We start from the raw sequence: 26609 nt of genomic DNA, 5'->3' as shown, positions 1-26609 counted from the left end.
TATTTTCATGTTTATACAGATAGCGCTGTAGATATTGCCAGGTTTATACAGATAGCGGTTTAGATATTTACTCTTTTACAGATATAGCGGTGAAGGTATTTCCATGTTTATACTGATGGCTGTGTAGATATTTCCATGTGTATATAGGTGGCAGTGTAGATATTTCCATGTTTATACTGATGGACCTGTTGGTATTTCCATCTTTATACAGCTGACTGTGTACATATTTCCATGTTTTTACAGATGGCGGTGTAGATATTTCCATGTTTATACAGATAGCGGTGTGGATATTTCCATGATTATATATATGGCGGTGTTGATAATTCCATGTTTATACAGATAGCGTTGTAGATATTTCCATGTTTATACAGATAGCGGTGTTGGTATTTCCGTTTTTACACAGATAGTGGTGTAGATATTTCCATGTTTACACAGATAGCTGTATAGATATTTCCATGTTTATAGAGACAGCAGTGTAGATATTTCCAAGTTTATACAGATAGCGGTGTAGATATTTCCATGTTTATACAGACAGCGGTGAAGATTTTTCTATATTTATAGAGATAGCGGTGTAGATATTTTCATGTTTATACACACAGCGGTGTAGATATTTCCGTGTTTACAGAGATAGCGGTGTTGATATTTCCAAGTTTATAGATATAGCAGTGTAAATATTTCCAGGTTTATACAGATAGCGGTCTAAATATTTCCATGATAAGAGAGATAGCGGTGTAAATGTTTTCATGTTTATTGAGATAGCGGTGTAGATATGTTCACGTTTATAGAGATAGTGATGTAAATATTTCCATGTTTATACAGATAGCAGTGTTGATGTTTACACGTTTATAGAGATAGCGGTGTAGATATTCCATGTTTTTAGAGACAGCGGTGTAGATATTTCCATGTTTATACCGATAGCGGTGTAGATATTTCCATGTTTATAGAGACAGCAGCGTAGATATTTCCATGTTTATACAGATAGCGATATAGATATTTCCTTGTTAATACATACAGCGGTGTAGATAGTTCTATCTTTATAGAGATAGCGGTGTAGATATTTCCAAGTTTATACAGATACTGGTGTAGATATTTCCATGTTCATAGAGATAGCGGTGTAGATACTTCCATATTTATACAGATAGTGGTGTAGATATTTCCATGTTTATTCATATGGCGGTGTAGATATTTCCATCTTTATACAGATGGCGGTGTAGTTTTTTCCCTGTTTATACAGATAGCGGTGTAGATATTTCCATGTTTATACAGATAGCGATAGAGGTATTTCCATGCTTACACAGATAGCGGTTTAGATATTTCCAACTTTCATTGATTGTGGTGTACATATTTCCATCTTTACACAGATAGTGGTGCAGTTATTTCCATGTTTACACAGATCGCTGTGTTGATATTTCCATGTTTACACAGATAGCGTTATAGATTTTTCCATATTTATACAGATAGCGGTGTAGATATTTCCATGTTTATACATATAGCGGTGTAGATATTTCCATGTTTATAGAGATAACGGTGGAGGTATTTCCATGTTTATACAGATGGTGGTGTAGATATTTCCATGCTTATACAGATAGCGGTGTAGATATTTCCATGTTTACACAGATAGTGGTGGAGATAATTCCATATTTATACAGATAGCGGTGGAGATATTTCCATGTTTATACAGATGTCGGTGTAGATATTTTCATGTTTATACAAATAGCGGTGTAGATATTTCCAAGTTTATATAAATAGCCGTGTAGATATTTCCATGTTTATACAGATAGCGGTGTAAATATTTCCAGGTTTATACAGATTGCGGTTTAGATATTTCCACGTTTACAGAGATAGTGGTGGAGATATTTCCATGTTTATACTGATATAGGTGTAGATATATCCATGTTTATACAGATGACTGTGTAGATATTTACAAGTTTTTACAGATGGCGGTGTAGATATTTCCATGTTTATACAGATAGCGTTGTGGATATTTCCATGATTATACAAATGGTGGTGTTGATATTTCCATGTTTATACAGATAGCGTTGCAGATATTTCCATGTTTTTACAGATAGCGGTGTTGTTATTTCCACGTTCATACAGATAGCGGTATAGATATTTCCATGTTTATACAGCTCGCGGTGTAGATATTTCCATCTTTATACAGATGGCAATGTAGGTATTTCCATGTTTATAGACATAGCAGTGTAAATATTTCCATGCTTATACATATAGTGGTTTAAGTGTTACAGATTTACAGGAATAGCGGTGTAAATATTTCCACGTTTATACAGAAAGTGGTGTAGATATTTCCACGTTTACAGAGATAGAGTTGTAGATATTTCCATGTTTATACAGATAGCGGTGTTGATATTTCCACGTTTATACACATAGCGGTGTAGATATTTCCATGTTTACAGAGATAGCGGTGTTGATATTTCCAAGTTTATAGAGATAGCGGTGTAGATATTTCCATGTTTACAGAGACACCGTTGTAGATATTTCCATGTTTATAGAGACAGCAGTGTAGATATTTCCACGTTTATAGAGATAGCCGTGTAGATATTTGCAAGTTTATAGAGACAGCGGTGTAGATATTTGCATGTTTATGGAGAGAGCGTTGTAGATATTTCCATGTTTTTAGACACTGTGGTGCAGATATTTCCATGTTTATACAGATAGCGGTGTAGATATTTCCATGTTCATAGAGACAGCAGTGTACATATTTCCATGTTTATACAGATAGTGGTGTAGATGTGTCCATGTTTATAGAGATAGCGTTGTAGATATTTCCATGTTTATAGAGATAACTCTTTACATATTTCCATGTTTTTACAGATTGCGGTGTAAATATTTCCATGTTTATAGAGATAGCGGTGTAGATATTTCCATGTTTATAGAGACGGCGGTGTAAATATTTCCATGTTTATACAGATAGCTTTGTAATTGTTTACACATTTACAGAGATAGCGGTGTAGATATTTCCACGTTTATACAGTAAACGGTTTAGATATTTCCACGTTTTCAGAGATTTTATTAAAATTTATTTTATGAAGACGAAACAACTAATTGGGGTACCTACCTTATCGCATTTTTTACCTTGAGAGACTCAGCCTCCTGAGTAGCCGGGACTACAGGTATGTGCCACCACCATGCCCAACTACTTTTTGTATTTTTTTTTTTTGTAGGGATAGGGTTTTAGCCCAGGCTAGTCTCAAACTCCTGGACTCAAGCAATCTGCCCACTTTGGCTTCATGAAGTGCTGGGATTATAGGCATGGGCCACCACTCCTGGCCCAAAGTTCATATTTTAACTACTAACCTAAATTATTTTAAAAACAAAAGTCTCCTTGGACTCAAACCAGGTCAGAGTGACATGATCATGTGCCTGTTTTGTGCAGGGTGAACTGAGATTATTATCTAGGAAATAGCTGAAATGTCCTGAGGGTGACTAAGAGGAGCTGTGTTTTCAGCCAAAAATCAGAACCAGGGCCACTGCCTGCCGCCGAACCACAGCGGGCACCCCTACTTTGTGTTTATCTGTGGTGTCTACGCTTGCCCACCTGGGTGGGAACCCCGAGAATGACTCCAGACTTTTCCAGGGACTGCATGCCAGGGTATTTTTTCAATTTATGTGTAGACTTTGTTCGGGTGGAAAAGTTATTTTATGAAGACGAAACAAGCAATTGGGGTACCTACCTTATGGCATTTTTTACATTGAGAGTGTTAAAAATACCCCTCCCCTAACCAAAACCCTGACAAATAGAGCCAGGGAAGGCCATGCAAAAAAGGATTCTTGGGCTTGTATGCCTGATAACAAAAACTTATCGCAGAAGACTGCAAAAAACACAATCTTGCACAAAGCCCATTGCTACTTTGCACACAACAATGCTTCTGAAGGATATTTGCCCAACAACTGCCTGTCCAACCTGGGCCTGGCATCACCTTTGTTATTGATCTTTGTAGCCAAGGATAATCATTTCCAAATGATCATATAATCTTCCTCATTTTTTCTTTTTGTCTTCCTTTACCTCCGTGAATATGCATATAGTTTACTCTGGCTTGCCTGTTTCTATTGCAAGGCTCTGTTTCCAAACGAATATCTTTTTCTTGTGGAGAGCCTCTCTCTGTTTGTTATTTAGGTTGATAAGAGAAATGTGAACACTTGAGAGCTCAGGTAAAAGGCCTTAGTCTACAGTGAAACTTTTTTGCACCCTTAGATGCTTACTTCCACTACAACTTGCAGGTGGGCCTTGAAAAGTTATTGGAATAAGTTTGAGCTTTGGTCTTCTCCGATTCATTTAGCATAGATTCTCAAAATGTGGTCCCTGGACCCACAGCATCAGCATCACCTGGAGATAGTTAGAAATGCAAATCATCGGGCCTCATTCCAGACCCTCAGCTGGAAACTCTAGGGGCATGGCCAGACCCTCTGTAGCTGAACAAGCCATCCAGGTGGTTTTGATGCAGCTAAAGTTCTGGAACAACTAATGTAGCCCCATTTGGAAAACTTGGCTCTACAGGCCTCCCTAGCTGGTAAGCTGCTAGCATTTTTTGTTTGTTTGTTTGTTTGTTTTGATACAGGGTCTTGCTCTGTTGACCAGACCGTGACCTCCTGGGTTCAAGCGAGGACTCAGCCTCCTGAGTAGCCGGGACTACAGGTATGTGCCACCACCAGGCCCAACTACTTTTTGTATGTTTTTTTTTTTGGGATGGGGTTTTAGCCCAGGCTAGTATCAAACTCCTGGACTCAAGCAATCTGCCCACTTTGGCCTCACGAACTGCTGGGATTATAGGCATGAGCCACTGTGCCCGGCCCTGCCAGCTTTGTATAAGCTGAGGAGTTTTTGAAAATACCTAGACTCAGGGCAAACCCCAGACACTTAAGTCAGATTCTCTGGGAGGTGAAGCCCAGGCACTGGTATTTTTAAAGTCTTTACAGATGGTTTTAATGCGCTGCTAAGTTAGAGAACCGCTGATCTAGACCAGGCCTTTTCAAACTTAATGTGCACGTGAATTACGTGGACCTTGTTAAAATGCAGATTCAGTCTGCATAGGCCTGGGGTGGAGCCTGAGCTTCTGCATTTTTTTTTTTTTTTTATTTTTTTTTATTTTTTATTATACTTTAAGTTTTAGGGTACATGTGCACATTGTGCAGGTTAGTTACATATGTATACATGTGCCATGCTGGTGCGCTGCACCCACTAACTCGTCATCTAGCATTAGGTATATCTCCCAATGCTATCCCTCCCCACTCCCCCCTCCCCACCACAGTCCCCAGAGTATGATATTCCCCTTCCTGTGTCCATGTGATCTCATTGTTCAGTTCCCACCTATGAGTGAGAATATGCGGTGTTTGGTTTTTTGTTCTTGTGATAGTTTACTGAGAATGATGGTTTCCAATTTCATCCATGTCCCTACAAAGGATATGAACTCATCATTTTTTATGGCTGCATAGTATTCCATGGTGTATATGTGCCACATTTTCTTAATCCAGTCTATCATTGTTGGACATTTGGGTTGGTTCCAAGTCTTTGCTATTGTGAATAATGCCGCAATAAACATACGTGTGAATGTGTCTTTATAGCAGCATGATTTATAGTCCTTTGGGTATATACCCAGTAATGGGATGGCTGGGTCAAATGGTATTTCTAGTTCTAGATCCTTGAGGAATCGCCACACTGACTTCCACAATGGTTGAACTAGTTTACAGTCCCACCAACAGTGTAAAAGTGTTCCTATTTCTCCACATCCTCTCCAGCACCTGTTGTTTCCTGACTTTTTAATGATTGCCATTCTAACTGGGGTGAGATGATATCTCATAGTGGTTTTGATTTGCATTTCTCTGATGGCCTTCTGCATTTTTAACAAGTCTCTAGAGGATGCTGCTGCATCTGGGCTGCTAACTACACTTAGAGATAGGAGGTTCTGGAGAGCAGAGGAAAGAGCATGTACCATAACCTAGGGGCTGGTAGTCTTGACTTCTGAGCCAAGGTTTGCCTTTATGTGGCTGGCAACTTGCTTGGACTCCTACCTCAATTCTTTGGGCCCAAGGTTTGTCCTGCCTCAGAAGGATGTCAAGAAAATTGAGTGAGTAATGCAGAATTGTTTCTTAAAGTGTGTGCAGATGCTCCATGAATTTAGAGAGTATGTGGATGCACATTAGTAAATTTTAATAGTTGTGACCATGTTGTTATGAGTACTTAGAACAAGTAATAATGGCTTTTGATGTATATTAGTAAGAAAGCTTCCTTTTAGAAGGCATGTATTTAAGTTTCAAAAGTGGGGCTATTTAAAAATATATGAAATAAATAGTAGTAGAGGTAATTGACAGAGCAAAATTAGGAAGGCAGGATGAGAATGACTCAAGTTTGGGAAATGCTGAGAAAGCAGATGCCCAAGGGCTATGAAAACTTAAAAAAATAGGTAGCACTTTATTTTGATTGGCTGAATGAGATGATGTGTTTGATCATTTATGGGGTTGGCATTTGGCAACATGCACTGGGTGGCTGGGATCACTGTTTATTAAAAAATATTTGAGTCTCTACTTTGCACTAGATACTCTTTTAGTCTCTTAGAAAAGGGATTGGGGGCAGGCAGGTTAAAACAAATCATTTATGCCCACAAGAAAATTGCAGGAAGATAAATGTTATGAAATAAACTCTATGCTTCTAATTTAATATTTTTTTATAGATTATGAGAAAATAGTTTTGCTCACTATCAGCTAGGAAAGCTGTCTTAGCACAACCATTCATTCTTGCACAAATCAAAATCAAGAAGAGCCAGATTTAATTTAATATTTTTTCACAGATTATGAGAAAAAAGTTCTAATTTAATTTTTTTATAGATTATGAGAAAAAAGTTTCGCTCTCTATCAGCTAGGAAAGCTGTCTTAGCACAACCATTCATTCTTGCACAAATCAAAATCAAGATGAGCCAGAAGGCTCCATTCTGACAGCTTCTAATGGAGAAGCTACATTTACTGGACATGGGGAAAGTTGCTGGGCTCTAAGGACTGTGCATTTCTTGAACTAGATAAATGGTCTTGGTGTAGCATAATACCAAAACTTCTTGTCGCAGCCCGTAAGGACAGAACTCAATCAGCCTGAAAAGGAAGTCAGTGACTCCGACTCAACACAGGAATATTCTGTGATTCCTAAAGAAAGATGTAGGAGTGTGGCACAATTCAACCACAATCTGTGGCCATGTGCCTCTGCCTTGACATGAGTGGGATTTCCCAGCTGGTCATTTTCTTCTTATCTAAGACATTGGGAACAAATTACTTGACCTCCTCTGGGCTTCAGTACTCCCACTCATCAAATTAGAGGACTGGGCAGTCGCTAGGCTCTCTTTAGGCATCATATTTTAGTTTCTGTGATTTTAAATTTGAGAAGGGGTGTCTAAGGGAGAATACATAGGGGAGGGGGAAAGGCTTATTAAAAGTGTAGTTAGACACTGAATTTTTAAGAATTGCATTTTGTAATAATACCTTTACCTAATCAGGACTGACAATCTTACCTGATGACAGCACCTGGAGGAATGGCTGCATTCAAAAATAAAAATGAAATAAAACAAGACCTTATTTGAACTTAGCAATAATGCTGATTCCTCTTTTTGATTTGAGGAGGTTAAAGCTGTTGTAAATGCTTGAATTGGGTCTGCCCAGGCAAAACGGAGTCAAGAGTCCATGTCGGATGAATTTTAACAATGTAGACAATAGAAAGGGTTGCTTAAACTGCCCCTCTTTTACCAAAACACATTTACAAATGAAAGAACAACACTTCCATTTTTTAAAAACAATTTTTGAGACGAAGTCTTCCTTTGTCACCCAGAGTGGAGTGCAGTGGTGTGATCTTGGCTCACTTCAAACTTTGCCCCCCGGGTTCAAGTGATTCTCCTGCCTCATCCTCCCGAGTAGCTGGGACTACAGGCGCCCACCACCATTCCTAGCTAATTTTTGTATTTTTAGTAGAGACAGGGTTTCACCATGTTGGCCAGGCTGGTCTCGAACCCCTGACCCCAGGTGATCCGCCGACCTCGGCCTCTGAAAGTGCTGGGATTACAGGCGTGAGCCAACAGGCGTGGCCAAAAAATTTCCATTTTTAATTGCAGGGACTGGGGAATTAAAATGCATCCGTAATTTCTTGCATCTCTCCGCTCGGGCTTGCATGAATGCAGAGGGATGGGGAGGACTTCTTGAGGCAAGCATCCCCCTCTTGTCGCCTGCCATCTGGAGAGAGAGGGCTGTGATTTATCTCACTTTAATCAGGAAGGACCCGATGGGTGGATGGAGAGGTCTGACGGCTTTGTTGCTCCATGTGGGAAAGAAACGGACAGAGTGAATTTGTGTATGATCCCTAAGGAGAAAGCGTCTTTGTGCTCTATTTCTTTTTGACCTGGAGCCCCTGAAAGCAAGCTAGTTACAAGTTGAAATAGGCCGTTTCTAAAGTGTGATTTTGTTTGTGTATGAGCCTTGATTACAAAGGGGAAAAAACCCACTTAATTTACATACACCACATGTAGTGCAGGATCCCCTGGGCTGTCTTTTCAGGTATCAGGAAACTTTGATGAAAGTCGCTTGTCTCATCTAGGAGTCATTTCATATTGTTTAGCAGAGCCTGGTATTAACATTTCCTTCCAACTGTTTACTGGAATCTGTGTGTTCCCTTCAAGTGATGCATACTAGGTGCACAGGCTTCCTGCCACTGTCATCCTAATCTTTCCGTGCAGACAGGAGCAGAGGGGAGAGCGCTGAGCCAGGCCCCAGCTTGCTTTTCTTTCCTGATACAGCCTGGCTCCGCTGCACTTCTCAGCTCTTGCCCTAGGTGGTGGTGTTTGACCATTTTCTTCATGTGACCCTCCACTCGGTAATATAAATTCATTCGGAGGATGACCTGATATTAAAAAAAAAATTCCTTTTGATTAGTAGAATCAACTTGTTTCTTCACACGATACTCTTCCCACTGAGACACACGGAGACAATTCTGACTCCCGGTTTGCAACCTTGAGATTTCTCTCAGATGCAATAAAAAAAACAAAAAAGCATTTTGAGTGGCACAGTGATGCCTAGTGCATGATCATGTTTGTCTGCTCAAACATTAAAGGGAAACTTGTGGGTTTGAGGATGCCCAGCAGCACGAGAGCTGCCAATGTAAATGAGCCGTATAGAGAGAGAGGGGGCGGGAGGGGACTACAAACTTCAGAATATGAGCTGATCGTTTATAAGTTAAAAAAAAAAAGTCAAAAGGGAGCCCAGGATGGTGCAAGAAAGAGGAGAAACGAAGATTTTCCTTGCAGCTAATCAGGAGAGTTCATAAGGGCTGATTACATGATTGGAAGCCTTAAGTTCTTTTTTTTAAAAAATGTGAAAGTTTGTATGTATGTATGTATGTATGTATGTATGTATAGCTTCGTGTATTACCATTATTATTGCAATCAGCAAATGGATTTACTTCCTTTATCTCATGGGCTCCTTCCCACTCACTTCTGGCAGCACATTTTCCTTTCTCCTTCATCCCAGAACACCAAAGAACAGATGCGCTTCCTAACCCTGGCTCCAGGGGACTTTATACAATGTAAACAGTGCACCTCTAACGTGGTTCACCGCTTAGAGAACATGTGTCCCATTTTAAAACTGTGACTCCTTTATATTTTGCAGTGCTTATTTTAATAAGAGACATTGGACTTGTGACTTATTTTTCATGGAGGAGTGAGCTTAGTGGTTGAAAGTAATCGATAAACTTGTTTTTCCTCTGATGCCATCAGCCAAGATCCTATGGCAATAGTAAGAGGATGACACTGGGCGGGCACCCCCTCCATAACATATTTGGACCATGTTTTTCCCCCAGAATGCACATGCAATAGCTTTGGTTTGGTAAGAGAGAGATGGTGTACTTGGTTTCCTTCTGTCACACTTTTGGTGAAATGAATTAGACTTTTAAATCAGGAAATTCAGCGAGATGAGTTAGATTTTTACACAAGAGCAGTGGAGGACTTCCAGCTGGTTGGGGGAATGATACGGAAATATCTTGCTAAATCAGGGTCTGGTGGAATGCTGCTCCCCTTGCAGGCTCCTCTTCACAGGGAGCAATCTGTGGGTTGCTTATAGAACAGAGCGAGCAGGAGGCATAGCATGGTCTTGCTCATGGGAAGACCCGGTGTTCAGATGTTTGTCATTAGGAACTGGGTGTGGGCTTTTTCAAGTTAAACTGATGCAGCAGTTCTATTAGGAAGAGTCTCCCAGATCAGCATCTTCTGTTTCTGGATACTCTCCCTTTGAAAAGACAGATTTCAGCAAAAACTTTGCTAATGGTGAAATTGCACAACTGAAACCCTATGGGAGCAATGGGAAAGATGGAGAAAGAGGTGGTTATATCATGTACTTCAACAGTTTATTTAGAGGCTGTTGACGTTAGAATAACAAGCCAAGACAAACAAAAATACTCATTTTGGATGAAAATATTGCCTTTTCATGTTATTATAGATAGCTGAGTCCTAAGACTTATACAGAAACACATTTTCCGAATGAGTGGCTGATTTTTCTGGTTGTGCAAGTAATATGCAAATTATTGTACACATTTTTGGCTCAGGAGCAAACATTGTATTGCATATTGAGCTAATCACTTGCCCTTTCTAAGGTAAGCCCTTACCTCTGCTTTCCCTTCATCTTGTCATTTCTGTTTGTTGGGTACAGGTTTCCTGTTGGTTCTTTCTGTTGGCTCTGATGTAACATGAATGAAGTTCTTAACATCCTTTCAGACATAAACACAACTTAGCTCATTGTTTCTGAGTTCATATAGAGGTTTTCTTGCCCCTGAGACTTTCGTGTCAGACAGCTGGATGTTGCTGTGTTCAAGGCTCTATATGTTGATTTTGTATCCTACAACTTTACTGATTTCACCTATCAGTTCAGTTCTAACAGTTTTCAAATTGTATTTATTTGTTTTTGTTTTTTAAATATTGTATGTTTCATTTTAGAGTCAGGAGGGTAGATGTACAGGTTTCTTAAACAGGTATATTGCATGGTGCTGAGGTTTGGGCTTCTAATGATCCCACCACCCAAGCAGTGAGCATAGTAATCGATAGGTAGTTTTTCAACCCTTGCTCCCACCATCCTTCCCTCCCACCTTTGGAGTCCCCCAGTGTCTATTGTTCCCTTCTTTGTGTTGAGTTCTAACCTTTTTTTAGTGAAGTTTGTAGGGTTTTCTATATATAACAAGATCATGCCGTCAGTAGAGACAGTTTCACTTCTTCCTTTCCTATTAGGATGCCTTTTATTTCTTTCTTTTGCCTAATTTCCCTGAGAAGTGGTGTCTGTGGGCATCCTTGTCTTGTTCCTGATGGTAGAGGAAAAGTTTCAACTTTTCACCATTGATTATGGTGTTAGCTATGGGTTTGTCATATATGGCCTTTATTTTCTTGTGATGCAGTCCCTCAATACGTGATCTGTTGGGTATTTTTTTTTTCACCATGAAAGGGTTTCGAATTTTGTCAAAAGATTTTTCTATATCTATTGTGATGGCCATATAGTTTCTATCCTTTATTTTTCTAATATGGTATATTATATGTATTGATTTGCTTATGTTGAACCATGACATGATCATGGTGAATGATTCTTTCAATGTGCTATTGAATTTGGTTTGCTAGGATTTTGTTGAGGATTTTTGCATCTATGTAGATCAAGGATATTGGCCTGTCATTTTCCTTTCTTGTAGTGATCTTGTCTGGCTTTGGAATCAGGGTAATGCTGGCCCTGTAAGATGAGTTTGGAAGTATTCCGTCCACTTCAGCTTTTTGGAAGAGTTTGAGAAGGACTGGTATTAGTTCTTCTTAAAATATTTGGTAGAATTAATCTGGGAAGCCATCTGGTTTGGGTTTTTTCATTGATAGGAGACATTTTCTTACGGATTCAACCTCCTTGCTTGCTATTAGTCTGTTCAGATTTTTAAATTTCTTCATGAGTCAATCTTGGTAGGTTTTATGTGTCTGGGAATTTATCCATTTCTTCTAGATGATCCAATTAGTTAGTGTGTAATTATACCTAGCAGTTTCTTAGGATCCTTTGTATTTCTGTGATATTGGCTATGATGTTTCATCTTTCATTTCTGATTTTATGCTCTATTGAAAACATGAGGCATAGCAGGTAGGGGGCACTGGTCAGGACTTGGGGTATAAACTGGCAGATGTTAAGGTGGGTGATTCTGGTTAACTTAGAAACTCCGAAGTCCCGTGTGGAAGAATTAACTGCCTGTACTCACCTAGTAATGTATATCCTCGGTCAAAAAAGATCCAGCTGAGAATGTTGGATGAAGGGATCAAATCAATATTCATCATTATATTGAAAACAAGTCAGATTGGCTGTGGTCTTTTGACAGCAGGTCAGTGGCTAAGTCTATTTGAACAAAGTTAGGGCAGGTTCAAGGGAGAATCCTGAGATCGGTATTCTTTGTTCCATACAAACTTGCCTTTCAGTTTCTTCTCCCCATGCCTCCAGGATGTCCCTGCACAGCCCATAGGGCCCCCTCCTTCAGTATCTTGCCTTACGAAGGGGAGAAAATGAGTTTTCCAATGTTAGCATATATTTAGCCTTCCAAAATTTTCTATTTCTATTTTAGGGGAGCTCTAGGAAAACAGCAGATTACTCTAAATCCCCAGGTAAAAATCTGAAATGGTGGAATTTCATATGACCAGGAGACATATTTTGGGGCAAGTGGGCTTTTCACAATCACTTGGACATGAAGGCATCTGCTTCTTCTATGCCTAAAATAGTCCTTCAATTTAGTAGTTTAATTCCTCTTCCTCTTTTTCAAATTTCAAGACAATACATGTAGTGACTGAACAATTTGGATCCAAGTTTCACTATTTAACTGCCAGTGTGACCTTGGGCGAGTCACTTAATCTTTTCAAGGCTCAATTTCATCATGTAAAGTAGAAGTACAAACAATCCCTGACTTAGAATATTTTGACTTATGAGTTTTCAACTTTAAGATAGTTTGAAAGCAATACACATTCAGCAGAAGCTGTACTTTGAGTACTCATACAACCATTCTGTTTTCCACTTTCAGTACAGTATTCATTATATTACATGAGATATTCAAAGCCCACTTTATTATAAAATGGGCTTTCTGTTAGATGATTTTGCCTAACTGTAGGTTAATGTGAGTGTTTAAGGTAGGCCGAGCTAAGCTATGATGTTTAGTAGGTTAAGTGTATTAAATGCATTTTCAGCTTACAATATTTTCATAAGTTTATTGGAATATAACCCTATTGTAAATTGAGGGTATTTGTAATAATGATATCTCTTCAAGGAGACTTTGTGAGCCTCTCATAGGAAAATGCATACACAGATGCATATAAATATATAATCTTTCTTTTCCATACATATGATATTCTTTAAGGATATTCAAAAATCTGGAAACAGTTGCCTCCAGGGAGATAAATGGTAGTGGGTTGGGAAACTTTTAACTGTATACGCTTTTGTACCTTTTGCATTTTGAATCAGATGAATGTATAATCTACGTAAAATATTAAGATTAAAACATCACCGAATAACTTATCAGGAGTTTGGTGAACATAAGGGAAGGCCACCTATGGTGGCTGTATTTTATTCAGTGTTGGTCACTGTTGGGCACTTCATAGAGCTTATTTCATTTCATCCTCACAAGCGCTGTAGGAGGAAGGGGCCCCAGAGGGATTCATGGTTAGAATAGCAGAGTAGGAGCATTTGGCAGCTATATTCTGTGTAGGTGATAACTTTAAAGATATTTTTGTTATAAAATGTTTCAAACATACAAAAAATATAGAGAAGCAGTTTTCTATAGTTATTAAATATTGTTAATGGGTAGTCACAGAAATTATCATCCAAAGTGGGATATTCTTGAGAGAAAAAGGAGGTTCTATTTATAATTATGGTGGGATAACAAACTTAAGATGAACAGCTCTGGACAAACTGGGTTGTATGGTCCCTGGAAAACAAGGATTACTGTAAATGTGAGTCCCGCCTTGTGCTTCTCTCTGTCCCACCAAGAAAATATGATCTTGATACAGATGTTCATTGTGTCAAGGCAACCATGGCAACCATGATCTAGATACACTGTTCAAGTTTTATGCTGATCCTACCTAGGTATGTCTCAGGAACTTTCCAGAGTTTCCTTTGAGTGCTTCTAAATTTTGCATAAATGGTATGTTGTCCCTTGTCTCTTTTTAAAACCAATAAGCCATTTTCCCTTCTTTTCCTGGAAAATTAAAGGAACAAAGACCAGGAAATAACAACGTATTAGCTAAGGTTCTGTTGATTGAAAGCAACAGAACCTAATTCTGGCTAGCTTAAACCATGCTAGGATTTAATGAAGAATACTGCAGAATCTTAGATATCTTATGACTGGGAAAGAGGAGGTTCAGGCAGTTCCTGGGATGTCAGCAACAGGTAGCTGTCAATTAACTGCCCCCACACCACCCACTGCTGCCGTCATCAATATAGCACACCACGATGGCTCCCAGCCTCTGTACGTCTGGGTTCCAGTGTTCAAATTCTAGAGACAGCAAGAGAAATCCCATTGAGTCAGGGATCCTTCCCTGGGTCACACTCCCTGCATATGGTCAGAAATGCAGGATTATGTACTAAAGACACAGCTAAAGAGGACCCACTTCACTGTTTTGGGACCATTTGCAGGGGAGGCAAAATTATGAGCTACTCACTTAAAGAGGTGATAACCATAAGTTTGCAGGAAAAAAAAATTGGAGAAGAGAAGGATAACACTATCCTACGGTTTCTTCTGAAAATGGACTAAGGGAACAGCATTTCCATTTGGAAATTCTCTCCTGGCATTTCAATATTTATGGATTCTGAATTCTGAGAAAAATCAGTTGAGAAATTAGGAAAATGGGAAGGAACATTCTAATTTTCCTGTGAAAATTACAGCTTAATAGTCAGTATAGAGAACTTACTGGCTTGAAGAAATGCACTGACTTCAAGTCAAGCAAGATGAGGAAGCACTGACATGTGGAGATGAAAGTTAAGGTGAACAGGACAGGAGCAGTAAAGGAGCCTCAGTCAGACTTTCTTGTATCTGTTGTTGTGTTACAAGTGTGTGTTCATGGCCTTGTCCACTGCTAACAGTGAACCATTTCTGCAAATAAATATTAATGTGTTCATAGGCATAGTATATGTTTTACAAATCCTATGAGAGGTTTTCTAAGAAATGCCAAGTTTTAGAAACAAAATATGCCCTTAAATCGGCCATTTTGACAGTTGCTTCTTTCTAGTGCTATTCATCTTGCCAGGAGATCAGAATGTTATGTTATTTAAATGGTATTGGAGGGGATGATTGATGCCTTGTTTAACAATGTCATGTAAACAACGATTAAAGCATTAAGTATTTGTGGTGTTACCTTTCAATCTTTAAAGGACTTTTCTTTAGCATTTATTTTGTGATAATATTCATTTCTTTTTAATGTTTTCTCTATTAATGCTATTGGATTTTATAATCTTGTTACAATATGTTGGCTCCTAATAATAAGAAATCATCATTTGTTATCATATCTTTTAAAAACAGAAGACTACTAAAACTTTTCATATAATCCTGTTACAGAAAAAAACGACTATTTGCTTGTTATTATAGTCACTTATTATTTTTCAAAAACTTGTAAGTGAAGTGTTATGAAAATCATATGAATTTGGGAATTCCCAAGCATTCTCAGAAATTCTATTTCCTTGTTCCCAAATCCCAATGATGAATATCTGCCAGGAGTCGGAAAACAGTGAAAGGAAGTAACATCCTATGTTGGATACCTGGTAGGGTTAGTGAAGAAACGTTATTGCTGAGCTCTGTGTTACGCTCACGAATGATGCCATTGAGGAAGTCATGCTTGTTGAAAGGAACGCAGATACACAAAGAGTTTTGCTGCTGTCTGTTGGATAAGAACCCCCTGGTCGATTTCAGCTCCTACTGCAAGTTACAAAAATCAATCCAATGATAAATGAAAAGTGCCCAGTGTGCTGGGAAATAACTTATATTTTGGCTTCAGAGGAAATTTTAGAAACAGTGCCAAGTGAAACGTAAAAACAAACTACGAAGACGTTCATGAATTTCCCTCTGAAGCTGACAGCCGTATTTTAGCAGATGGAACTCCTACTATTAGCCCAACTCTTGGGTTGAAACAGTGTGTCCAGGAAACCCTATGTTAAAATGCAATGTGTTGGGGATATTGTTCCTCTATTTGCTTGAGTTAATTTTCAAATTAGTGTACTCTTGCTTAGCTGTGCTCTGAGGGAATGAACAAAAGATTGGTAAACTCTGATGGAGAACACTGGTCAGGCAGGGCACATAGAATCCCTGGGGATGGTGGTTCCTGGCAAATGGGGGAGGAGGCCCTGAGCCAGGCTTGGGCTGGGCTGGAGGAACATGAAGATGGGATCTACTCACAACCCCCAAAACTGACGGGTCCTGGTAACATATTATTTCACCCTCAGCCATGCAAATTTATTATTTTTATGGATAAAATAGCTTTAAAAAACTAATTTACATTGAAATGTTAAAATATTTATATAGAGATTAGAAATATTTATATAGCGATTATTGGGAATCCCCTCCTAAAGCCCAAACATAAAAACTACCAAAAAAAGAAATTCCGTGTAGGCTAAGATTGCAAATGACTGATGGAATGTAATTTAAATTAAACATGGAAAATATATTTCCTCTTTAATAAAGATCTAAATTCTATTCTTTTTAGGAGCCTTCAGAAATGAAATTCAACTATTAAAAAAAGTATAGAGAAGCCTTTAGAAAAGAAACTTTTCTTTTGCTGTATTATATATTAAAGAACTTTGATGAGAATAGTTCTAAAGTGTTTAATACTCGATTCCACTGATGTTTCTAGGTATTGTGGGGAACACCTAGAAATTAAATCTTCATCTTTGGCAGATCAGAGGCCTATTATTTTTAGGTAAAACAATTAAAATCTGCTTTTAATAAATCACAAATTTTGCAAGTTAGCCATTAATAGTAAGTGCTTTTCAAAGTTTGGCCCAATACATGAAAAAGCCAGAAAAACATACCTGCATTAGTTTTGCCCATCACCTTCTTATGCTGGCCTCAGGAGATTTATTAACAGCATTCAATATTTTAGGTAGGCTGGATGTGGTGGCTCATGCATGTAATCCCAGCACTTTGGGAGGCTGAGGTGGGAGGATGGCTTGAGACCAGGAGTTCAAGACCAGCCTGGTCAACCTAGTGAGCCCCTCGGTCTCTCTGAAAAGAAAAAAAAATTAGGTATCCTGTGGCTACCTCCAAAAACAAACTCCAGAGGAACTGAATTTTTTTTTTTATTTCATGTGTTGGGATAATAGCTTCTTTTGCAGTTACTTACGAGGAATTTAAGGGTCAGTAAAAATATTTTTTCATCCTTAATAACATGAATTCTCTAATTTGTGTGTGATATAATGCTAGATATTGTGCCAAAAGTGTTACATAGACATAATCCATGCCCATTTTCAAAGATAATACTAATATAGAGAATAAGAATCATTATTATTGTAGTAATTATTATTTTAGTAATAGTAGTAATAATCAAAACAATTACATCAAACACTTATTAAACCCTTATTATGTGATAGGTACTGTGTAAGCAATTTCCACATATTAGCTCCTTAAATGTGATCACTAACCCCATGAGGTAGGTAGCATTATGTCCATTTTATAGATGCAGAAACTGAGCTTTGAAGAGGGAAACAACTTGCCCAAGGCCATGCAGGCAGTCATTGATAAGAGTGGGGAGCGAGAAGTTGAAGTCTGAGATGTAAGTTCACAGACACGAGTACACAAACACGTACAAGATACTCGTATGACATGTGGGGTTGCTTGAAATATGGAATTGACTTTCCCCAGCACAAGAAAGTGTTTGGACAGATTTCAAAGGGATCTAACACTTCCTCAGAGGACTGCCCTACGACATTTTTCCGTGTGCTTTTCTGCCTCTTGTCCTATACTTTTGGCATTTCTTCTGCTCTTAGAGGCAATGAGTCAACAGCATATTTTTAGCACCTCCTGTGTGCATAGAAGTGGCCCCTGACTCAATGGGAGTGTATAACTACCATGGGCCAAATCAGTGTGCTTTCCTGTTAGCCAGGGGATTATAGAAGAACACGCTCCCCTGATTCCAACAGAACTTGCTGCCACTCTGATGTCTTCATTGTAAGGCCTCTAAATGAATGTTCAAGAAATTCATGTTAAAGGCACGTGTCATATGTGTAACTTGTAAACATTTGTGTACTTGTCTCTGTGTCCTTACACCTCAGGCTTCAACTCTTGTTTTTACCTTTATCAATGACTACCTGTGTGCTGTGTGGCTTTGGACCAATTGCTCACCCCCTCTAAAGCTCAGTTTCTGCATCTGTAAAATGGATATAATGCCATATATACATAGATATAGATATACATACACCAATATATATACACACATATATATGTGTGTATACATATATATACACACATATATATGTATGTATATACACACATATATATGTGTGTATATACATATATATATAATATACAAACTGAAATATATAGTTATATAAATATTTCAGTTTAAGTTTCAAAAATCACTGGAGGGTATTTTTATAATACCCTTCAGCAATTTTACCTGCTGCCTTTGCACATTCTGGTGAATTTCTAAATGGAAGCCTGATAGAGATTAATCTTTTAATGCATCATAAATAAAAAAGAAAATCACAGAATGATGTAGCTGGAGAGGACCCTGGGGATCTAGTGTTTCATGAAAGATTAATGTCCTTGATCTGTTTGTAAGTGTTTTGGAAAAATCTTCCATGGTCAAATAAAACTTGGCAATGTTGGATTAAAGTTAAATAGTTTTTTTTTTCCTGCAGAACTTCATAGTCTTTAATATGCTAATATGTTTTGTGAATCTACAAGGAATGAAGTGTTTCAATGCTTATTTTACCCAGATTCTCATTTTGTGACAGGCTGGTCAAGCTGAGTCAGATAGTATATTCTCTAGATGGAGATGATGGCTGATTCCTTTTTGAGAGCAAGAGAGTCCCCAGGGGAAGCAAGGGTATATCAGTTGCTCCATTTCATGCCAAGGATCCTCAGTCTTTAGAGGCTCAGAGAAGGCTGAAAGGCTACTCTAGGCTATCAGGGCTACCATTCATTGTGACCCATGCTACAGAGGAGCTTTGAGCTCAGTGCAAAGGAGTGACCAGCCCTTGAGAATCAGGAAAATGTATTTATTCCTGACCTAGTCCACTGAGGACATACAAGGAATGGGGCAGGGGAGTGTCACCAGCTATGGTTACAAGCTAGTCTGATTCTCTTTCATTAAGAAAACTGGTCCCTGTGAGTTTAGATTGGGAAGCACCAGGTTAAAAAAAAATTTAGGCCAGGAGTGGTGGCCACTGTACTCCAGCCTGGGTGACAGAGTGAGAATCTGTCTTAAAAAAAAAAAAGTTAAGTGATGTCTTCTGTTGAGGACCTCTCAGAACTTTTAATATGAAAGTGTGCATTGTGAAGAATGGGAGTAGAGTGTACAGGAGTTTTAAAAGCTACTTGGTCATGAAACTCTTGCTTTGTGCAGGATTCGAGGGGCACTAACATTCTGAGGAAAATATTTTGGGAAACATTGATCTAATCCAAACTTCTCATTTTACCAGCAAACAACTGTGCGGCCCTCTAAGTTTCCTTTCTCCACCATTGTGACAAATTCATTGGAATTAATTCAATTAAACCTGGGGTCAGCTTTGAAGAGATTTATTTAGCAGGTAAATCTGTTTTGTACATTTTGAGGGAGTTCTGAGTTTCCATAGTCAAAAACCACAGATCAATTTAACCAACCTTTATGGAATATCACCTATGGCCCAAAGACCCTTTAGCTACAGTGATGGTCTACAAAAATATAAACTGTAATTCTTGCAATACAGGAGATTAGTAATAATGGTAAATATAATGATGGTGACACCATGAATAGCTAACATTTATTGAATGCCTTTCTATTAGTCAGGCACTTTACAAAGTATTTTAATCCTCCCAACAATTTATGAGGTAGGGATTATAATAATTCCCATCTTATAGTGAGGACACTGAGGTTAGGAAATTATCCTAGACTAAATGTTAAGTATACGCATGAATAGAAAGGTGTTATTAGCCTATAAGACATTCCTTTATGAGTGATACAAAGTCCTATGTAAATTCAGAGAAAAGAAAAGTGGTTTTAGAAATCCTTGATCAGTGAGTGTGAAGCATGTGGTGGCCCGGTTACTGTTTGGTTGCCCATCTGTCCTCCCTCTGGGATCAGCACCCCCTTACTTTGGAAGAATTGTTTTCCTTTTCACTGTAAGGTTCTTTCTGGCTATGCGATGGGGCACATTGCCTCAAACTAGCCCTGTTCCAGTCTTTGAGAACCTTGAAATTGGAACCAAGGGAAGAGGATTGCCTCTTGAATGGTAATTCTCTAAAATCTAGTCTGAGGTGCTGGTGCCTAATCCCTGGGTCTGTGGAAGGAGCTGGGCTGTGAGAGGGGAGAATGATGTTGATGTCAAGAGAGAGGCAGGTGCTAGGAGCAGAGAAATGGAGGCCTGGAGGGTTTCTGGGCTTCTCTGAGGCTTAGGGTTTGGATCATTGTCTTCGTTACTGGAACAAAGGATTCACCATACCTGCTCTTCTGGGAATGAAACTGTCCTGCTTTGCAAAATAAAGTGTCATTAGAAAGAGATCTTAAAAACCCCACACCATAGACAGGTGCACAGATCCGTAGAAGTGTTAAAGTTCTGTGTGTTGGATGCTAAGCCAAGACTCTTAAGTATGTTCTAAAGAGAAACTGGTGTGTGTAGGCTGTGCACTCCCAGGGAGATAAAAAGTTAGGAACTTTATGGGTTGGGCTTGGTGGCTCCCACCTGTAATCCCAGCACTGTGGGAGGCTAAAGTGGGCAGATTGATTGAGCTGAGGAGTTCGAGACCAGCCTAGGCAACATGGTGAAACCCCATGTCTACAAAAACTACAAAAATTAGCTGGGCGTGGTGGCATGTACCTGTAGGCGGGAGGATCGCTTGAGCCCAAGAGGGAGAGGGTGCAGTGAGCCATGATTGTGCCACTGCACTCCACCTGGGTGACAGGAACTTTATGGGGAATGGGATCTTGGAGACTGCGTAGAGACTAGAGGAAAAAAAAAAAAAAAACTACCTCCCCAACTGGCCACACTATTCTTTTAAAAAATGTTAATTGACAAATTAAAATTGTATGTATTTACGGAGGTATAATGTGATGTTATGATATATGTATACATTGTGGAATAATTAAATCCAGAGAATTAATAGATTCATCACCTCAAAACCTATCTTTTTTGTGGTGAGAACATTTGAAATTTATTGTCTTAGCAATTTTGAAATACACAATACTTCATTGTAAACTACAGTCACCATGCTGTGCTGTAGATCTCAACAAAATGTATTCTTCCTGTCTCAACTAAAACATTGTACTCTTTGACAACATTTCCCCATTCCTCTCACCCCCTCCAAAAACACCCATTCTTTATGTTGAAGAGAATGGCTAAAAAGTCCCAGCAGGTTTCAACTGATGGCTTCAGTGGTTGTCCCATCACACTTCAATGTTATTAATAGAAAGGGGAGGGGCAATACATAATTTGGACAGGCGGAAAGTACCACTGTAACCACTTTCCTGACTTCACAGAAAAAGTCCTCTTGTTTTCATCTGTAAAATGGGAACTGCGTGAATACCATTCTTCTTTTCTTCAGCCTCCAAAGAAAAAACAGATGCAAAGCCTTTTATCAATTGTAAAACAGTATACAATGTGTGTTATTACTCACAGTTGTCTTACTGTGACCAAACACTTTATAAGCCTGTGGCAAGTCAGCCTTACTCTCAGGAAGTGGACAATATTTGGGGAAGGAGAAGCAGCAGGATCTTTCAGGACAGTAGCCTTGGTGGGTCCAAAAATTCCTTGAGCGAAATGGGAGACAAAACTTTCTTCCTGCTTTGGGGTTTATCCTGTTAGTCTTTTCTCTCTTCACTCCTATTTTCTATGGAGAATTTCCTGGTTTTGGAGTTTGGGTGCGTTTTATGGAGAGGAGGCAGAACATCTTTAGCTCCAGCAGAATGAAAGGATACATGCAAAGGAACCTAGCACAGTAAGTGGTACCCAGTTCCCCTTTAACTTGGCTTTATTCATTCACTCCTGGTAGGGCATTAATAAGGGATTTAGCCCCCTCCTATTGAAAACGATTAATTCAGGGAAGAGTTCAGGCAGTGTGGACAGATACAGTGTAGGCCAAGCCTGTTTCTAAGGCAGGAGCTGGGTAGGGAGGGTGAGAAGGGCGAGAAGAATAGGGAAATATGTGTCGTCTGTGTTGCTGCTGTTGCAACCACCAAAACAAACAAACAAGTGAAAAAAAAAAAGAAAAAGAATTGTCCATACCGGAAAGTGTGCTGTTTTGGAGGAGGCTGGGGAAAGTGTGGATGGCTCGAGTGGGTCCTGTTGGATTGAAGTCTGACAGTGGTGATTCCCTTCAACAAATGGTCGGGGTGGGAGGGTACACACACACATACACACACACACACACACCCCACACGCAGCACCAAGCCTCCGATTTCAGCGCTGGCAGGAGATAACCATTCTTAGCTCGCCTTTCCAGGGTTATTTTTGGCTGAGGCTGTTTGCTGATGGCAAAAGGTTTCAGGCCCCTCCCAAATCCCTCCCCATGCTTGTTCTAAAGAGAAACTGGTGCGTGTAGGCTGCGCACTCCCAGGGAGACAGGGAGACGGGCCTGGCGCCGGAGAGGAACCCGGAATCTGCCCAAATTCTCGCCGCCCGCCGGCTGTTTTCTGGCGGAGGGTGTGCCCCGGAGGGCGGCGATCGCGCGTGAAGGCTGGGGCCAGGCGTGGGTGCAGGCGTCACCGGGGTCGGGCTAGCAGGCCCTGGAATCAGGCTTTTGGGACACCCCGAAAGTGAGTCCAACTTGGGGAGAAACTGAGGACACCTCGTGTGGTCTGGCAGCGGAGAAGGTGGGCGGGAGAAAACTTTACAGTAAGGCAGAAGCAATCTCCGCCGAGGGAGTCAGCGAGCGGCCGCGTGGAGAGGAGGGGCGGGCGGTCCCCAGGCGGGCGGGCGCAGGGCGCAGGGTGCCGACCTGCCGGAGAGGGGGCCCGGGCGCGAGGCGGAGTCCCGGCACGCGGCCAGGCTGGTGGAGGCCCCCAGCAGGCTGCAGATTCCCTCCGGCCCCGGGAGCCACAGCAGGACCGGCCAGGAGGCACCACGGAGGGGAGCCCCATCCCGGTGCTGACAGTGCCCACCGTGCCCTACGAGGACTTGCGGCGGGCCGGCGGCGGGGTTCTGCGGTGACCTACCGTCCTCTTCGAGGGCCAGAGCAACTACCTGCCCAAATTCATCCAGAGCGTGCTATCGTCCATTGACCTGCGCGACCGTCGGGGCTGCACCACGGTGGTGGGCAGCGACGGCAGGTACTTTAGGAGGACGGCCATCGAGATCGTGGGGCAGATGGCCGCGGCCAATGGGGTGAGTGTCCAGATGCCCCTCGCTTCCCGCCGCGCTGCCGCCATGCCCTCTCATAGCCCTTGTCCCCCTGCTGCCTCCAGGCCCAGCTGGGAGGCCCCTGCCCGGCCCAGGCTTTGCTTCCTCACTCCCGTGTCCTCACCCTCCAGCGCCCCACTCCCACCATGCTTGCAGCCTCCCCGGCGCACCCCAGACACTGGGTTCTATTAGTACCCACCGCCCCCAAAAGCCTTGAGGGGTGTCCGTCGTTCCTGGAGCCACTCCGGGCGCCCTGGACTCTTCTCCGACTCTGCACACATCCCGCACCTGCTCATTTTTCTTTCGGACATTCTCTTACCCGGCCCTGTAGATTCCAAGGCAGCTCCCAGTTTTCCATATTGTTCCCAACGCGTTCACTGCCCACAGTCCCCACACAAACTTCTTTCCCAGGCTCACAACATAGTCCCTCTGCCCCGTGCCCTTTTTGCAATAATCTGCCAGTCCCCTAAGTCTTAGCTCTGCCTATTTAACAGTAGTGGTGTCTCAGAGCACACACACACACACACACACACACACACACACGATCCCTGACATATTTGGCAAGAGTAGGCCCTGAAGGTTTTAAATATTTTGGTTTTTTAACCCAGTGGAATTACTGAATGATTTATTTAATTAGGGTAGGGATGCAGTGGATCCATTTGTTTGATGCTAAACAGCCTGAGCTCGCAGTTCCCAGGGGGCATATCTCTAAATGGTCTGAAACGAGATTTGCAGTGGTTTTCTTAATGCAATTCCCAACTTCTCTCCAAATGCCTTTTGACATTTGACAACATTTCATGCCTCTTCCCCTTTCTCTTTTCATCCTTGTTTTCTCTCCCTTCTCCCACGACCTCGGTAGTCTTCTGCAATCCAGATTCTCAGACTTCGGGTTTTTCTCCCTCTGCCCCTTTCCTCTCTGTCCTATAACTAGAAGCACCTTTTGGCATAGACCCGTATCCCAGTTTCCTCTTTCCCAGGTCCAGCAGCATCTCAAGGACATCTACAAGAGGGATACCTAACTTCAGGGGTCTCTGAATGATATGTGGGAAACATCGTCTAAAAAAGTAATTTTATCCTTATTCATGCAACCAGACCCACACTCATAGAACTTTTCTTTAAGGGGAGTGTCTTGCAGATGTATAAATGAGTGTTAACATCTTTAAAAGCGAAACTGCACAATTCCCTGGCATTTGAATTCCCTCCTTCCTTCCCAACCCTCTCCTTTTCATTTTCTCATTTATTATTAAAAACATTTTTAAAGGATCTCCATGCTTCATATTTATCTACTATAATTCCTCCTTCTCGGTGTTGCAGGGATGGGGAAAGAGGATTTTTTAAAAAACACAATAAAAAGCAATTGGGAGAAACAGGGCCAATGGTGTTGGGGTGGGTAGTGGAATTGTGATTTTTGACTCCAGTAGACAATGATGCTGGATATATGGGGTTTGATCTCTCTCTGGCTCCTCACTTGAGATTGATGAAGTTTGGCTAGAATCAGGGAGTTGAAGAGAGGTTGACAAATGGTCTTTCACTCTTCTCTGACAGGCTGTTCCTGTGGAGTGATGGAGAATAATTAGCCTTGGGAGAGCTATGGGAGCTCTCATACTCCTTCCCGAGCCAATTTTTTAGGGAGTGAGAGAAACATGGCCTGTCCAATAATTGTTGTGGGTCAAGATATTTTTGAAGCTACGGTTGTTGATTTGCATGGGAAAATTATTATGTCTTATTATTTCTTGTCCCACTTTACCATAAGGGCTCCTCAGCTTCTTACTTCAATGGGTCTTCCATGACACACACACTTTATTAACTCTAAGAGTGGAATTTATTTTAACAGATAATTAGCATAGGTCAATATATGCTGAAAATAGAGTCAAATTAAACCTACTAGCTGTTATAAAGGACTGATGACAAAATCCACATAGAAGCATCGACTCTTAAATAATCTGAAAGTACTACTTCTAAGAGGGGCGGGCATGGGTGAAGGGAATGGTGGACATGTTTCAGAATTTCAAATGCCAACTTTAACCAATCGTTTCCTCATTTTGTTCACCTTCTTGGGGGCTTATGCTAAAGTGAAGTGAATAGCCATAAGGCTGGCTTCAGGAGAAGGTGGTCTAAAAGAACTGGATAATTATAAGCAAAATTGGTCTCGAATGATTGAAAATTGATGAGAATGTGCTTGTCTCCTGATTTGGCATCCTGAGTTAGACTCAGGAATACTGAACATGGATCCCAAAGGCTTTGGTCTTTTTTGATATCCTATTGGATAATCATAAGCAGGCTAGAAAAATAGGAAACTAGAATTTATTCTCTTTGAACTGACAAATCTGACCAGTGGGCTGCATTCTCTATATCTGAAAAATCTTGGTTTTGATTGAAAAATTAATTTTACAAAGCAATTTTCTTTTTTTCAATTAAATTTCATTTTTTTTTTGACACAGGATCTCACTTTGTTGCCCAGGCTGGAGTGCAATGGTACAGTCTGGGCTCACTGTAGCCTTGACCTCCCCAGATTCAGGTGATCTTCCCACCTCAGCCTCCTGAGTAGCTGGGACTATAGGTGCACGCCACTATGCACAGCTGATTTTTGTGTTTTTACTACTCATAGGGTTTCTCTGTTGCCCAGTCTAGTCTCAAACTCCTGATCTCAAGATATCTGCCTGCCTTGGCCTCCTAAAGTGTCATGAACCACCATGCCCAGCCTACAAAGCAATGTTCTAGGAAAAACTACAGTTACTCTTTGATTATGTAATTGCTGGAGAAGAAAAGCATGGCATTTCTAAAATGATGAACTATATTACTTATATTTTAATATCTCATAAAGTTTGAAAGAGACATTTCAAACATAAACATGTATAAAAATTTTTATAAATTATAAAATCAAAAACATTCTACAATTATTTTATTATAAAATTATTATAGAATCAAAAACATTATAAATTTAAACAACTTTTTTAAAAATTTATTTTGGGATTTCCCATGGAGTGATGGAGAATAATGAGCCTTGGGAGAGCTATGGCAGCTCTCATACTCCTTCCTGGGCCAACTTTTTTAGGAAA

This window comes from Pan paniscus, chromosome 5 (assembly GCF_029289425.2).
Source record: "Pan paniscus chromosome 5, NHGRI_mPanPan1-v2.0_pri, whole genome shotgun sequence".
Classification (NCBI taxonomy): Eukaryota; Metazoa; Chordata; class Mammalia; order Primates; family Hominidae; genus Pan; species Pan paniscus.
This window is presented reverse-complemented; position numbering follows the sequence as displayed.